Raw genomic sequence first — 15,772 nt, forward strand, 5'->3', positions numbered from 1 at the left:
GTAGAGTATTTTCACAGCATCTTGAGTAAGGATACTGTGATATCCTTACACGAAAAATATTTTTTTCCTGGGGGGAAGGTTGCGATTCCCGACGACCTTCATAGGGCTGACTCGCCGCCGGAGGGTTACGCCACCGTTTATGAAGCCGGCTTGGAATGCGGGCTTCGTTTCCCTCTTCCCCCTGCCTTTGTAGAGCTGCTAGATTTTTTTCAACTCCCTTTAGGTCAGGTGACTCCGAACTGCGTAGGCTAGATAAGGATCTGTCTCTGAGGGCAATCCTTAATTTCTTCCAGTTTAAGAGGAAAGGATCTTGGTTTTACTTGATCCCTTTACAGCCTTTTAGGGCCTTCTGCAAAACCAAGTGGCCAAAGTGGCAACATCGCTTCTTTTTTTATAATAGGACAGCGGCTCCGGGCTTTCCCTGGAGAGGGCCGAAGTCCGTGATTCCTCATCCTCGGTTAGAACCGTTGGACGAGCTCGAGGGCGAGCTCAATAAGATTCCTATGATTAGGAAGCAGTACCTGGAGTCTGAGCTCGTCAAGGGCGACTTCGTGTTCGACTCCTCGTCCTCGGACGAAGAGACTGAGGGTGAGGAATTCTTTTTTATGCATTACTGCCTTGACGACGAAAACTAACCTTGTTTTCTTGCTTTTTGGCAGTGAACTTGCTGAACAAGATTAGTCGCAAATCCTCCGAATCTAAGGAACCGGAGAGGCCGAAAACCACCAGCTCGGCGTCTGATGCCGAGAAGAATCCGAAGAGGCAAAAGACCTCTTCGGATCCAAAGAAGCCGGAGTCGACTTCGGCAAATAGGAAGGGGAAGACCCAGAAGCCCCCAAGAGCGCCGGAGAAAGACGTGGTCTTGGCGCCTCCTTCGGAACATATCTGTGAGCCCTTTTTATGGCCCACGGACTTCGCCGAGGTGAATTCTCTTCTTGATTTTCTGGCCTTGCTTTTTTCCTGTATTTTTTGTGGCCCCTCGGTTGACTTTTTCCTTTTTCCATTTTCAGAGGAACGATATGCTCTCCAAGCTCGTCGCCGTTGAACTCTCCAAAGCGTCCAACGATTATGCTGAGATGCAGAGGAAGTTGGCGGCTGCTCGTCACCAGGCCGAACAGGCTAAGGTAGACTTTGAGAAGGCCAGAGCTGCTAGGATCTCGGCCCAGGATGAAGCCCAGTTTGCCAAAAACCAGCTCGTCATCCAGCGAGAGCAGACGAAACGGAGGGATGCTGCCGCCGTGGTTGCCCAAGGGGAGGTACTCCGTGCTTTCGCGGAGAAACTCTTTCTAAGCAATCAATTTTCGGCCTTTGTCGGTGATCTGCTGAAACTGATGACCGATAATGCCGAGCAGGGGCCCGAAGTCGTCCTGCCGCTGTACGGCCGAGAGATAGCAGCTCGTCTCCAGAGTCTGCCGCTCCTTGAGGAGCTTGCTTCGTCCTCGGTCCTGCTTTCTGCTGACCGAGTTCGTAGTTGCCGAGCTGACCGGGACGAGAATATGGAGGCTATCTTTGCCTCCTTAGGGCCAGTTTCACCCGCTCCAATTTTCCACGGAGAGGGTGAGACCGAGCAGCTTGATCAGCAGACCGGAGACAGGCAGGCCGAGCAAGAGGTGCTGCTGATCGGTGATGGGGGCACCGAGCAGGCTGGGGGGAGCAGGGAGGCCGAGGCTGAAGCTGAGGCAGACAAGGAGAAGGAAGCTGAACCTCACCGAGGAGCCGGAGACGAAGCTGGCGGAGTATGATTTCGTCTCCCTTCTCTTAGTTTAGTTTCTTCCTTCTTGTAAAATGGCCTTGAAGCCCTCCTTGTGTAAAAAATTTTTTCTTATGAATGAAAAATTCTTCTTTCTGCACTTGTGTCTTCGTATAGCTTTTCGTACTCTCTTTTACTCCTGTTGTGGTTTACTACCTGCTCAGTAAACTGAAATGCCGAACTGACATAGCTGCTTTGTATTCTTAACTCTTAAGGAGCTGGAGGTACTTCACTGGAAGCGGCTGTACTCTTCCGCTTTAGACGAAGCTGAGAAAAAAGCCATAGCTGACCAGATGAAGAATGACGAACTCTTGGCTTGTTTAGTGAAGCTGGAGGCCGACAATAAGGACTTAGAGTCCGAAAAGAAAGATCTGGAGGCCGAGCTGAACACTGCCGTCGCTGAGAGGACTGCGTATGAGGATTTCATCAGCAGGCGCGGGGGAATGACCATCTCTGAAGTTCAGGAACGAGTTGACGAACTGTGGGAGGAATATCACGTACTCCGGAGGAACAATGCGCTGGAGAGCTCGGCTTGCCAACAAGTTGTGAAATCATTGCGGCGCTGGGCTTCTCGGTACGACATCGTTCTTTCCCGGCGTCCTTCAATCGAGAGATTCCTTAGGCATTTCCCGCCAACAGATGCTCATACTCCAGCTCAAACCTCTGATCCACTTGCTCAAAATCCTACTCCAAATCAGCAACGAACTCAGGAGCAACCGGAAACGTCAAGACGAGAACGGACTCAGGAGCAACCGGAAACGTCAAGACAAGGACGGACTGAAGTTCGTAGAGGAGCTGTGATTATGAGTGAGCAAGATCAACAAATGCTTCGTGAAGAGACTCTTCGCCGCCGAGGTGCCAGTACTTCCCGGACTCAAGGAAGAGGCGGTAGGTCGATCAGAGCATCTCGTCGACCTGCTTATTCTTCAGCTGCCCGGAACGCCCGAACTCGGCTTCACGAGGATTTTGTGAATAGATGGCTCAACTTTAGCAACCAGGGACAGTAGAATAGTCCTTTGTAATAGCGTAACGCCTTCTCGTAGGGCAGCGGAGTTGTATGCCGAACAAGTTTTAATAAATGAAATCTTCATTTCGCTTCTATCACTGCGTATTTACAGCTCAGCGAAAAAATTTCATCGTGCTCGTCCTCGGTCTTATGAAGTAAACTTCTTTGACCGGACTCGTCCTCGGTCTTATGAAGTAAGCTCCTTTGACCGGACTCGTCTTTGGTCTTATGAAGTAAACTTCTTTGACCGGACTTGGTCCTCGGTCTTATGAAATAAACTTCTTTGACCGGACTCGTCTTTGGTCTTATGAAGTAAACTTCTTTGACCGGACTCGTCTTTGGTCTTATGAAGTAAATTTCTTTGACCGGACTAAGCTTGTGTCCTAATTTGGCGAGTTTTATCGCTCGGATCGGACTTTCCCTTGTCCTAATTTGGGGATCGGACTTTCCCTTGTCCTAATTCGGCGAGTTTTATCGCGTGGATCGGACTTTCCCTTGTCCTAGTTCGGCGAGTTTTATCGCGTGGATCGGACTTTCCCTTTGTTGCAGTTCGTTTCAGACGAACTGCTTGTTTCTTAAGCTGAATTGTGGTCTTGTATCCTCCTTAGAAGCTTGGACTCACAATCGTTGGCTTATATATGTTCTAAAAAGGGGATCAGCCTTCGAAGAACAAGATACCTCAGTAACATTTGTAAGAGACGACACGCATATAGACAGACAAAACGCACATAGACGAACAAAACGCACATAGACAAACATGAAAAACAAGTAAAAAACAAAGAAAGCACATACCCCTAGGACCGAACTAGACACAAGACTGACTGACCGGACTGTCTCTTACAAATGGAACTTCTTGAGGTTGGAAATGTACCATGTTCGGGGTACTTGTTCTCCTGACATGTGAGTCAATTTGTAAGACCCTTTGCCGAGGACTTCTGACACCCGATATGGACCTTCCCATGTGGGTTCGAGTTTGCCCAGCTTTTCTGCTCGGCTTACTTCGTTGTTTCTCAAGACGAGATCTCCCACTTGAAATTGCAGCTTTTTCACCCTTTGGTTATAATACCGGGCTACTTGCTCCTTGTACTTGGCTGCTTTTATGCAGGCCAATTCTCTTCTTTCTTCGGCCAGATCTAGTTCGGCTCTCAGTCCGTCATCATTCATTTCTGAGGAGAAATTTAGAGTTCGGGGACTGGGTACGCCGATCTCAACCGGAATCACGGCTTCAGTGCCGTACACCAGACTGTACGGAGTTTCACCGTTGGAGGTTTTGGGTGTAGTTCGGTAGGACCATAGGACTTGAGGGAGATTTTCTACCCATTGTCCTTTGGCTTGTTCTAACCGAGCTTTTAACCCTTTCACCAAGATACGGTTTGTTACCTCCGTTTGTCCGTTTGCTTGTGGGTGGGAGACCGAAGTGAACCGCTGTTGAATATTCAGCTCTTGGCACCAATTCTTGAATGTCTTGTCGGTGAACTGAGTCCCATTATCCGAAATGAGGATGTGGGGTATGCCAAATCGGCACACTATGTTCTTCCAGACGAAATCCAATGCCTTCGAGCTCGTTATCGTAGCTAATGGTTCAGCCTCCACCCACTTCGTGAAGTAATCCACGGCAACGATAAGGAATTTCATTTGCCGAGGAGCTTGTGGTAGTGGTCCTACTATGTCTATGCCCCATTGCATAAAAGGCCAAGGGCTTTGCATAGCACATAGATCGGTCTGCGGCATCCTTGGGATATTTGCATGAATTTGGCACTTCGTACATGTCTTGACGAGCTGCACTGCTTCTTGTACCAAAGTTGGCCAATAATATCCCCATCTCAGAACTTTTTTAGCTAAAGCTCTAGCTCCGATGTGGCTACCGCAAGATCCTTCATGAACTTCTCTAAGGATGTAGTCCGTCTCTTCTGGTCCTACACATCGCAATAACGGTTGAAGGTAGGACTTTCTGTATAGGACTCCTTCATGAAGTTCATACCGAAGTGCTCGGCATGTGATCTTCCGAGCTTCTCTCTTATCCTCGGGCAGTTGTCCTTGATCTAGATACTGTAAGATCGGCGTCATCCAGTTCGGCGAGCTGGTTACTGAATGTACCTCAGCTTCATCAATGCTTCGGTGTAGTAATTCCTCCACCTTTGAGCTCGGATATGAGGCCAACTTACTTAAAGTATCTGCTCGGCTGTTTTCCGCTCTGGGAATGCGGATTATCCGAAAATAAGAGAAACTTCGGCTAATGCTTTGCGCTTTGTCCAAGTATTTTTTCATCCTCTCATCTCGGGCTTCACTTGTACCCAGCATGTGATTCACTATGACTTGTGAATCACAATGGATTTTGAGAGATTTGACAAATAGACTTTGCGCTAATTGAAGTCCGGCAAGGAGGGCTTCGTATTCGGCTTCGTTATTAGTAGTTGGGAATAAGAACCGAAGTGAATAAGTTACCTCGTGTCCGTCGGGAGCGATAAGTAGAATACCAGCTCCACTTCCCGTCTTATTCGAAGCTCCATCTACGAATCCACTCCAGCAGTCCGGCGGTTCTACTTCGGATTCTTGGGGCTGTGTTAGTTCGTCATTGGCAGGATTTTTCTGTTCGGCAATAACAGGGATTGCTTGATCGAACTTTGCTTCTGCAAGAAAATCTGCCAAGGCTTGTCCCTTGATGGCTTTCCGAGGTAGATATTCTATTGAGTGTTCTCCCAACTCTATGGCCCATTTGGCGATTCTGCCTGATGCTTCTGGCTTGGTCAAAACTTGCCGAAGTGGCAGATCGGTTAAGACGCATACCTTGTGAGCATAGAAGTATGGCCGCAGTCTCCTTGCTGCATTTACTAACGCCAGAGCAATTTTTTCCAGAGGTTGATACCTTGTTTCTGGACCTCTTAATGCTCGGCTTGTAAAGTAGATGAGAAGCTGCTTTAGGCCTTCTTCTCGTACGAGCACCGCGCTAATGGTTTGATCTGATGCCGCTAAGTATAAGAATATCACTTCGGCATCTGTTGGAGCAGAGAGAATTGGAAGCTTGGCTAAATAACTTTTGAGCTCGTCAAAAGCCTTTTTCTGCTCGGCTCCCCACTCAAACTTTGGTGCCTTTTTCAACACTTTGAAGAACGGTAGTTGCTTTTCGGCTGCTTGGGAAAGGAATCTATTCAGTGCGGCTAGACATCCAGTTAGTCTTTGCACATCATGTATGGACTTCGGCATCGCCATGTTCTGAACAACTTGAACTTTTGAGGGATTTGCCTTGAGTCCGTCCCTTGAAACCCAACAACCCAGAAACTTTCCCGAATCTATCAAAAAGGTACATTTTTGGGGATTGAGTTTGAGGTTGGCTTTTTTGAGCACGTCGAGGGTGGATTTGAGGTTGTCTTCGTACTCCGAAGTGCTTCTGCTTTTGACGACTATGTCGTCAACATACACTTCAACCTCTTTTCCGATCAAATGCCGAAAGAGCTTATCTACCATCCTTTGATATGTGGCTCCGGCATTCTTTAAACCGAATGGCATCTTTTTATAAGCAAAGATGCCGAAGTCAGTAATGAAAGCCGTTTTTGAAGCATCATTCTCATCCATTAAAACTTGGTGGTAGCCTTTGTATAAATCAAGAAAACAGAAAATTTCGAAGCCGATCAAAGCTTCTACTTTTTTATCTATGTTCGGAAGGGGATAGCAATCTTTAGGACAGTGCTTGTTTAGATCGGTAAAATCTATGCACATCCGCCATCCTCCTTCTTTTTTCTTGATCATCACAGGATTGGCCACCCAAGAAGGATATTTCACCTCGAATAATACATCCGCTTTCAGTAATTGGCGGACTTCGTCATGGATGACTTGATTTCTTTCTGCCGCAAAGAGTCTTTGCTTCTGTTTTATAGGCCGGACTGAAGGATCAATATTTAACCGATGAGTGATTACCTCAGGGGGCACTCCGGTCATGTCCAACGGAGACCATGCAAAGACATCTTTGTACTCCTTGAGGAGCTGGATGGTCTTTTCCCGGAGTAGGGGCGTTCCCGCGAAACCGATCTTGACCGTTCTGGATGGATCATCTTCGTATAACTGAACGGTCATTGAGTTCGACTCTGGTGTGACTTCGGTCATTTCGCTTGCCTCTGACTCCGGCTGCTGTGATTGCTATGCTTGATGATGCCGATCTGATTGCTCGGCACTTTTAAGCGCAATCTGCAGACACTCTTTTGCTCTCTTTTGATCACCTCGGATGACCGCTATCCCACCTTTAGTGGGAATCTTGATGGTGAGGTGATAAGTAGAGCAAACGGCCCGAACTGCGTTGAGCCAGTCTCTTCCCAAGATGATGTTGTACGGGGACCGAGCTTTTACCACAAAGAACTCGATCATCGTACTGGAGCTTGTAGGCGCTTTTCCCACCGTGATCGGAAGGCTGATAATACCTTCAGGGCGGGTGTCCTCCTGGGCGAAACTTTTCAGAGGAAGTGGAGCCGGACTGAGCCGAGCTGGATCCACTTCTAGTTTATCGAAACATTCTTTAAAAAGAATGCTGACTGACGCTCCGGTATCCACAAACACTCTGTGGATCAGTTTGTTTGCCACTCCGGCTTGGATGACAATAGCGTCTTGATGAGGAGAGATGGCCGGGACGGGATCTGCATCTGAAAATGTAATCAGTTCGTCCTGCTTCAGCCTTTTATGCGTTGGCTCCTCTCGATTGAAGCCTCTGCGCTCTGACTTCAGGGACGATTTAGTCTTCCCGGCAGGGAGAGCATCAATAGTCAGGATTACTCCATCATATTGCAGCTCGTCATCGTCTTCGGGGTCCTGTTGCTTTTTCGGATCCTGAGGAGCGCAGTTCGCACCTCTCTGCTTTTTGTTCTTTTTCGGCTGCTTGCTTTGGTATTTTTTTAACGTCCCTGCTTTCACAAGAGCATCAATACCTGCAGCCAAATGTCGGCACTCCTCGGTATCGTGACCGTGGTCTTGATGGAAGGAGCAATATTGATCCTGAGGTCGACGCGCGGCCGATTTCGTCATCCGCTTTGGTTTTTCGAACATATCGGAATGCAGTTCGAAAATTTCCGCTCTCGACTTGTTCAATGGTACGAACTGAGCGGGCGGCTTCTCAGGATTGAGACGTGGCCCCAATCGGTCTTGCACCGGAGCCCTTTGAATCCTTTCAAAAGGAGTTCGGCGAGGATGTCCCTGATCGCCAAAAGGAGTTCGGCGAGGATGTCCCTGATCGCTATGATCGGGCTTCCTCCTGTCTCCTCGGGATGAGCTGTCTAAAGACCGTTTGCGACGGTCTGCCTCATCGGCACGAGAGAACTGGTCCGCAATGTCCCACATCTCTTGAGCTGTTTGCGGACTGCATTCCACGAGCTTTCTGTAGAGAGCTCCGGGCAGGATTCCATTTTGGAATGCCGAAATGACAAGTAGATCATTGAGATCATCTACTTGTAGGCATTCCTTGTGGAATCTCGTCATAAAGTCGCTGATCTTTTCGTCGCGACTTTGACGTATAGAAAGCAGCTGAGCCGAAGTGATTCGGGCTTCCGCTTTCTGAAAGAACCTCCTGTGGAAAGCATCCATTAGATCTCGGTAAGATCTAATGCTGCCTTGGGGGAGGCTATCGAACCATCTTCTTGCGTTCCCGATAAGCAGCTCGGGAAACAGCTTGCACATATGGACCTCATTGAGACCCTGGTTCGCCATGTTATACTGATAGCGTCCCAGGAAGTCATGAGGATTCTCTAACCCGTCATAAGTCATCGACGGAGTTCGGTAGTTCTGTGGCAAGGGAGTTCGGGTGATATCGTCCGAGAACGGAGTCTTCAATGCTCCGTACATGGCGAACCCGACATCTCTTCGGTATGGAGGAGATGGAGTTCTCCTGTGATTCCGGTACCGAGGAGGAACAGGAACATGTCGGGGTTGAGGATTCTTCTTCCTGGAAGACACAGCACTACTGCGGTAGTGACTTTCATGTCTGGATGAGGAGGGAGAATCCACCGTTTTCGTCTCCGGCTTTTGGCTCTTTTGCAGGAAAATTAAGAACTCTTCCTGCTTCTCGGCCAAAAACAATTTGACAGCCTCGTTCAAATCAGGCTGCTGGGAAGACTCGGTGCGATGAGTCTTTGAGCGGCTTGTTCCTTCTCCGTGAGAACTGGAAGTAGATTTCTCCCGAGGCTGTTTTCCAGACCTGCGGGCTGGACTAGCTTCCTCAGGGTTATCACGAACGGTATTATGGGTGTTATGTGATCTGGTATGCATTTTTTTTTTTTGGGGTGGAAAAAGGGTCAAAAATTCGCTTTATCACAAATTTGGTTCTCTGCTTCCCACAGACGGCGCCAGTGATGGTTGGGCGAATTTTTGATGGTAGTAAATGCAGGTAATGAATATAGATCACGACACAAGGAATTACGTGGTTCGATTTACTGAAGTAAATCTACGTCCACGGGAAGAAAGGAGGGCAAGATTGTATTGCTTGATCTGGTTTACAGCTTACAAATACAGACTTGCTATATGTTATTTTATGTCTAGAGCCCCCCCTCTATCTGATCTAAGTTCTATTTATACATTGAACTAAGATCGTGGCTTGCATCACCACTAACTAGGTCGTGGCTTGCATCACCACTAACTAGGTAGTGGATGTCGTGGAGGTCATGAGATCCTGCATGGGTCCACTATCTCTTTGTTTGGTCCGCTATCCTGCATGAGATCCTGCATGAGTTGACACCACTAAATAGATCGTGTAGTGGAGGTCGTGGAGGTTCTGCATGAGTCCACTATCTCCCAGTTCGGTCGAATACTGAGACCGAACTTTTGAACTATTGCCGAGCAGCTTTTGCCGATCTGAGAGTAGAGCTTGATTGGTCGGCTTTTACCGAGCTGTAGGCTGGGGCCGAACTCTTTGGTAATGCCGAACTGATACTCTTCCTTGGGGACCGAACTGCTGAACTATTGCCGAGCAGCTTTTGCCAATCTGAGAGTAGAGCTTGATTGGTCAGCTTTTACCGAGCTGTAGGCTGGGGCCGAACTCTTTGGTAATGCCGAACTGATACTCTTCCTTGGGCTTTGGGCTGATGGGCCGTCACTGCTATTGGGCTTGTTTAGTACGTACCCCATCAACTAGTAAATAGAGAGTTAATAAGTGGAGTTATCCAATTGAACAATTCAATATTCGAGTTCTACTCCGTTAAAGAACGAATAATTATTGAACAATTATAACTTGATTAGTCGTTGAATCCATTTACTGCGTCTTTGCTTCTATGTGTTTTTATATTTCTTAATCCATTTGTGAGTGCAGCTAGACATGCATAACGGTTCCGAACCGCCGGTTCCGGTTCATGAACCGGCTGTTCACGGTTCAAGATATGCTTGAACCGGAACCGGCCTGCCAAGGGTCCCGGCGGTTCCGGTTCCGGTTCAAAAAACCGGCGGTTTACGCGGCGGTTCAAAACCGCCGGTTTTCAGCCTAAACCGGCTGTTCGTTTTTTTTTTGCATTTTTCAAATATTCAATTTTAATTAAATTACATTTCACTTTTCAAAGTTGTACGGCTCCAATAATAAGCGGTTATTATAGCTAGCGTCGGAAGCAATTCTCTCTCGTTCAGTCTTTAATCGAAAATTCAAAGTTATACACATTGAAGCTAAACTAACTAAGTATATACAAACACGCAAATATACAAATTCTCACATTTTTTTAGTGTTCCTTGCTTTGTGTAATTGTGTCGATTGATTTTACTGTAAACATTTCTTCGTTTATTCGTTTTATTTATGTCAATTCATTTTACTGTAAACATTTCTAATTTAACTACTGTAGCTTCAGCACCTTTCAATAGTTTGATTGAATTTTTTTTTGCATTATTTTTATTTGTTTATGTATGAAATGTGCGTAAATAAAATTAAAAAAATACGATTAAAGTTGCAATTTTATTGAAATTACACGTTTATAACAATTACAAATCAAAAAGCCTTGAGGTCTTGAAGTCTTAAACAAAAATTTAAATACAAACGAGACTGCTAGTAAACAACGAAGTTAATTACAATTTACAAATGACAAAAACGACGTTGAAGTTCTTATAAAAAAACTTGTAAGTATATATATACTCTTAATCAGCGAATGAGATCTTTCTACATAACTAAATTAAGGACACCTTTAGCAATTCAACTTTAAATATTAAGTTTAGTATAACAATCAACAATTATAGTAGAATTGTCAAAAGTTTCCCGGATTTAGCCGTATAGAGAAATCTACTTCATCGACTTGAGTATATACAAATATAATTATGTAATTATATTTGTATATGTTTAAAATAGGAATTAATGGAAAAAAAATAAAGGAAAAAGGAAAAAGGACTTGAGCTCAACTTAAATTTAAAATTTAAGTTGAGGTGCCTACGTATCCCCAATGTTCATTTGCATTAGGGAATCAAAGCCCACGTAGTTCTCTTACCTTACTTACCTATTTGGCTCGGCCGGCGGCGGTTGACGGTTGCCCTACGATTCATCCTCGGTGAATTCATCTTGTGATCCCTCCTGGCGATCATCCCAATCATTTTCTTGTTCTCGGACGTCAGCTTTGGCCCAATCATCAAGTAACATCACGACTTCCATATTTTTCGCCGAGAGCTTACTTCTTGATTCATCCAACACACGCGAGCCAACACTAAAAGCGGACTCGACGGCGACAGTGGAAGCCGGAACAGAAAAAATCTCCTTGGCCATTGACGCAAGAATGGGAAAATCTTTCTCGTGGGTTCCCCACCAATCGAGGATGTCGATTTGGGCGGCAGGAGTAGGACCTTCATCACCAAAGGAAAAGAGTGAATCGAAATATATATCTAATTCACATACCATACCTGAGGACCTTCCGTCGGTGTTGTAGTTGTATAGGTCGGCTAGTTGTGATTGCGCATATGGGTCATCATAATCGGCTTGAAATGCAAAGCCATAGTTATGTTGTGGAGGAGGGAGGGTCTTCTGACTTGGCGGGTGTTGTTATACTTGGTTTCATACTCGGTGTAGAGAGCGCGCAAGTTAAACTCGAAGGTTTGTTGGATAATGGACCTGTCCGGGAGGGTTATTTGAAAGGTTTCTGAGAGGTCTACTCCAAATTCGTCACTGGTATCGGATTGGATTGCTCGAAGGGGGCCAAGATCAATTGAACTCAAATTGTTATAATAAAACTCTAAAATCCTAGAGATACCGGCTAATTTTCATTTTGGATCCAATACATTTGCAATCAAAAACACGGTTGGAAGCTCACTGAAATACTTGAGCCATTTATCAATCATATAATATAAGACACACATTAACTCAGGTGAAGAGGAAGCATTTTTCATTGCAGTTTTAAAACCAAGGGATATGTACATGCAATGCTCTAAAACACGAACAGCATTGCAATAATAAACACCCAACAATTCAACAGTAGCATTTTTTAAATATTTAAACAATTTAAATAAAGCCACACTATGTTTCCAACAACTATGCGAAAGATATAAATCATGAAAGGGATAAGTTCTAAAAAATCACATAAAGAATCTTTATGTGTTAAAGTAGAATTCAGACAATCATATGTCGAATTCCATCTATGAGACACATCCATAGTAAAATTCGTATACCTAACATTCTTTTGATGACAATATTTCTTTCATGCTTTGCCAATAGCTGACTTTTGATGGATTAATCTAACTGCAGTTCTAATACGAGAAACATGCTTTTGCCATAATTCAAGCGCATCTTGTACACATAAATTTAAAATATGACAAATGCATCTTTGATGAAAATACTTACCTCCAATTACCGGAGCACAAGCCGCAATCAAATCGCCAATACTTGCGGTGTTGGCAGTTGCATATCAAAACCAATAGAAAATATCTTGTTGCATAATTGAAACTTATTTAAAACTTGTATAATCAAAGAAGCAATTTCGGGTGCAGTGTGTGGAGTTTCAAATTCTCTAAAACCTATTAAACGCTTGTTTAAAGTCCAACTATTGTCCACAAAGTGAACCGTAATGCCCATGTATGAATGGCGGTTAAAACAATTCGTCCACACATCTGAGCAAATCTTCTCTTTGTGGCCCAAGTTAACTAAATAACGTGATAATTCAACCTTTTTCTCTAAACATTTTCGAACGGTAGATCGTTGCACGGTCATTTTACCTATTCTTTTGACTGCTACGTTTAAAAGGAAAATGTTTCATTGCCGTCCATCTAGTCATAACATCAGAGAAATGTTTTTGATCATATTTAAATAGAGGAGGACCTGACGAACCCGAGCCGCTGGGTTGGAAGTTTAGTTGGGTTTGGGTAGAGATAGTGCTGGCGGTTTTCGTCAAACCGCCGGTTTTTCTGAACCGTCGCATGCAACCCTACAACCCTATGCCGAAAATAGCTGTTTGAACCGTTGAACCGGCGGTTCAAACTGGCAAACCGCCGGTTTTGAACCGTCGGTTCACGGTTCACCAATCCTTCGACCCTGAACCAGCCCGTTGGAACCGACAACCCGCCGGACGGTTCAAACCGCCAGTCCGGTTCAAGAATCGGTGGGCCCGAACCGGCAATTAACCGCCGGGCCGGTTCGGTTTGTGCACGCCTAAGTGCAGCATTTTCAACATCACTTTGGTGTGCATTGCAAACATACACCACTTTGCTACTTATAAGTTACTCCCTTTCCCCATTAATTGTCCACTTTTGCCATTGTGGTTTGTTCCCCATTAATTGTCCACTTTCACTTTTTACCATAAATGGTAAGTAGACCTCACCATCCATTAAATCATTCCATACACATTTTATTACTATAAAACTAATACTCCCTTCGTCCCAAGTTACTTGAGTCGTATTCTATTTCGGGTAGTCCCAAGTTACTTGAGTCATTTCTTTTTTGGGTAAAAATAAAACATCTAATCACATTTACTTTATTCTTTCTTTTACTTTACCTCTCTCATCTCTCTTACTTTATTTAACTCACTAAACACAACTTTCTTAAATCTCGTGCCAAAAAGAAATGCCTCAAGTAACGTGGGACGGAGGGAGTATATAAAAGTGGGACTCGTATTTCGCTAACTTTTTTAACTCACATTGTTTACACTTCTTAAAACTCATGCCGGAACCAAAGTGGACAATTACTAGGGGACGTAGGGAGTACTAGCATAGCACAATATTTGAGCTCAAGCTAGAAATTTTGGGTCCCAATTTTTGAGTTGGTCTGAAGAAATAAAATCGATGGTGCTCATAACCGAATAAATTATACTTCCTCCGTCCCATTACATGTGAATAGGTGTGCACAAACTGAACCGGACCGGCGGTTAACCGCCGGTTCGGGCCCGCCGGTTCATGAACTGGAACCGGGACCAGAACCGGTGGTTTGAACCGGCCGGCGGTTTCACGGTTCATAAGGGTCGGTTCAGGTTCGGCAATATATTGAACCGTGAACCGGCGGTTCGAACCGCCGGTTCAAAGGGTCAAATAGTGTTTCGTAGGTTAGGGGTTCGTAGGGTTCAAGTAGGGGTTTAGGATAGCCGGCGGTTTACAATTGGAACCGGCGGTTTTTGGTGGAAACCGACGGTTTTCGAGTTGAACCGCCGGTTCCGGTAACTTTTCAGAGGCTAGGTCGTAGATTCAGTGTTTAATTCTACACTTTCTACTCAGTACTATATTTGTTGAACCGTCGGTTTTCGGACGCAAACCGTGGACGAACCGCCGGTTTCGGGTTGAACCGTCGGTTTCGGCGGTAAATCGGCGGTTTTCGGCAGAATTCAAATTTTCAAAAAAAAATTTATTTTTTTTTATTTCATCCAATTTTACTCCTATAAATACCCCACTTCTCCTTCATTATTCCTTGCCCCATTCTTGAGTTTTCAGAATTTCATTCTCAATCTCCATTTCTCTATTCTCTCCTCATTCTCTCTAATTGCGCAAGTTTAATTCTACACTTTCTACTCAGTACTATATTTGTTGTGCTCATAATTTACCACTTTTTTTATACTTCATACATATTTCATTCCAAGTCCATATTACTTTCATTTATCAATATATTCAATATGTCTTCTTCTCGTGGTGGATCGGGATGTGGTGATCGGGGCAAGGGAATAGCCCAAGATCAAAGTACTACGCGTCCCTCAAAATCTCGACGACCTAGTCGTCGAGATGTTATGGAAGAGGTTTCCCGAGTGGCAGCCGAACGCATGCAGCTGACGTCCGAGAACAAGAAAATGGTTGGGATGATCGTCAAGAGGGATCACAAGATGAATTCACCGGGGATGAAGCTTAGGCCAACCGTCAACCGCCGCCAGCCAAGCCAAATAGGTAAGTAAGGTAAGAGAACTACGTGGACTTTGATTCCCTAATGCAAATGAGCAATTGGGATACGTAGGCACCTCAACTTAAATTTTAAATTTAAGTTGAGCTCAAGTCTTTTTTCTTTTATTTCTTTTTTCCCATTAATTCCTACTTTAAAAATATGCAAATACAATTACATAATTGTATTTGTATATACTCTAGTCGATGATGTATATTTCTCTATACGACTAAATGAGGTAAACTTTTGACAATTTTACTATAATTGTTGATTGTTAGACGAAACTCAACATTTAAAGTTGAATTGCTAAAGGTGTCCTTAATTTAGTTATGTAGAAAGATCTTCTTCGCCGGTTAAGAGTATATATATAATACACTTATACGTTTAAGAACTTCAACGTCGTTCTTGTCATTTGTAATTAGTTGTTGACTAGTAGTCTCATTTGTATTTAAATTTTGTTTAAGACTTCAAGACCGGCATATGTTTTCGATTTGTAATTGTTGTAACTTGTAAACATGCAATTTCAATAAAATTGCAACTTTAGTCGTATTTTTTTCAATTTTATTTACTCACATTTCATACATAAACAACTTTGAAAGTGTAATGTAATTTGATTAAAAATTGAATAGTTGAAAAATGCAAAAAAAAAAGTCGACGAACCGTCGAACCGGCCCGGAACCGGCGGTTCAAGCCGAAAACCGGCGGTTTTGAACCGCCGCGTAAACCGCCGGTTTTT

The sequence above is a fragment of the Salvia splendens genome, chromosome 21 (genome assembly GCF_004379255.2).
Source record: "Salvia splendens isolate huo1 chromosome 21, SspV2, whole genome shotgun sequence".
NCBI lineage: Eukaryota > Viridiplantae > Streptophyta > Magnoliopsida > Lamiales > Lamiaceae > Salvia > Salvia splendens.